Consider the following 1,980-nt stretch of genomic DNA (forward strand, 5'->3'; position numbering starts at 1 on the left):
ACCCGTAGGTAGGGGTCATCTACTGCAGTAGCAGCCCTTGGCGGCCTGAGCGAGACATTTTATCGACAGTTCCTGTCTCTCTGTATCTCCTCCATGTCCGAACAACATCGCTTTGGTTCACTCCGAGACGCCTCGACACTTCCCATGTTGAGAGCCCTTCTTGGCACAACGTGACAATGCGGACGCGTTCTAACTGCCGTATTGACCGTCTAGGCGTGGTTGAACTACAGACAACACTAGCTGAGTACCTCCTTCCTGGTGGAATGACTGGAACTGGTCGGCTGTCGGACCCCTCCGTCTAACAGGCACTGCTCATGCATGGTTGTTTACAGCTTTGGGCGAGTTTAGTGACGTCTCTGAACAGTCAAAGGGACTGTGTCTGTCATACAATATCCATAGTCAACGTCTATATCAGGAGTTCTGGGAACTGGGGTGATGCAAAACATTTCGATGTGTGTATTATAATAATGTTGTACGGCACACTGGCCTGGTGCCTGCCTTTCAATTAGACTTGCGTGTCATTCAGCCAACGGCAACCGGTTTTCCTCGGACGGTCACCCATTCAAGTACAAACTGAGACCAACGTTGCTTAACTTCGGTGATCGAGCGGAAATCGGTATTACCAACGTGGCAAGGCCGTTGGCAGTTATGTGGTTATCCCACTTTAGATCACTCTGAACGGTTACTCCAAGGCATTTTGCGGTCGTTAGTGTTTCGTGTCATTTGTCGCCAATAGCGTAATCGAACAGTAGTCATTTCTTCGTCAATTTATGCGGAATTCGTTACATATATTTATGTCAGGATCAGCTTCCTACAGACAACAACATCGTCTGTGAATATCGTCACGGAACCTTCAACGTTGTACACTAGGTCATGAAATGTAAAAACACTACGGTGGGTAACTTCCAAATTATCTTTACATTTTTCGATTTTATTCCGCTAAGAACGACATCTTGAGTTTTGTCTGCAACGAAGTCCTGTATCCAGTCACAAAACTGGTCCGGTACTAGATAAGTACGCATTTTGTTCACTAAACGACAGTGGGAAACTGCATCAATGCCTTCCGGAAGTTGATGAACATGGCACCAATCGGAAAGCCTTTGTGAACGGCGCACTGGTTCCCACACATGAATAGCGAGTCGAGTTTCGCAAGACTGCTGTTTATGGAACCCACGTGGCTTTTTATAGAGAACAATTTCTTCCCCCAGAAATGTCATAACATGTGAACGTAAAACAAGCTCCATACTTCAACTTCAAGAAAAATATTACTTCTTCCAACGTATCAGAGCGTGCTAAAAAGTAATGCCTCCGAGTTTTTACGTGTAAATGCATAAGGCTTTTTAATTAACGTTACAAACATTCTACATTTTTATTCTTCAGGTCTACATATTTCCAGCCCTCTGCCGCTAGAGATCTCCGAACTGTAGTATGTAACGTGGCGGTGTGTAACGCCACTATATTAGTGCGTGAGAAACAACGTTCTGTAACCGAGTTTCGAATTTGAAGAGTTCCTGCCTCTCGCCTTCAGCATAACAACGCCAGAGCACACACAAGCGCTGCGACATCTGCAACAATCCGACGCCTTGGGTTCACTGTCATCGATCATCCTCCATACAGTCCCGCCTTTCGTTCGATTTTCGTCTGTTTCCAAAAGCTTCGAGAACTTCACTTTCATAGTCATGAAGCAGTGCAAGCAGAGGTGAATTTGTGGTTCCGCAAACGAAGTCAAACATTCTACATTGGTGATATCAATAAATTGGTCTCTCGTTGGGAGTAATGCATTCATCGCCAGGGTGACTCTGATGAGATAAATAAATATGTAGACGTGAAGAATAAGGCTTGTTTTCTCTAAAAAAACTTGAAGAAATTTGACATAAATAGACGGAAGCATTACTTTTCTGCACGCCCTCGTATATTTCACATAACAACGACTGAAACGTCCCTTTCGTCCGCGCCTCGGAGCTTCTGTGGCGCCACGCG

The 1,980-nt window shown here is 45.2% G+C and overlaps 1 pseudogene; it reads right to left on the reverse strand.

The window, feature by feature from the left end:
* Positions 1-524: 524 nt before the first annotated feature.
* LOC124557530 lies at positions 525-644 on the reverse strand (annotated as a pseudogene).
* Positions 645-1,980: the final 1,336 nt, after the last annotated feature.

Source organism: Schistocerca americana, chromosome X (genome assembly GCF_021461395.2).
Source record: "Schistocerca americana isolate TAMUIC-IGC-003095 chromosome X, iqSchAmer2.1, whole genome shotgun sequence".
In the NCBI taxonomy this organism is placed as follows: Eukaryota; Metazoa; Arthropoda; class Insecta; order Orthoptera; family Acrididae; genus Schistocerca; species Schistocerca americana.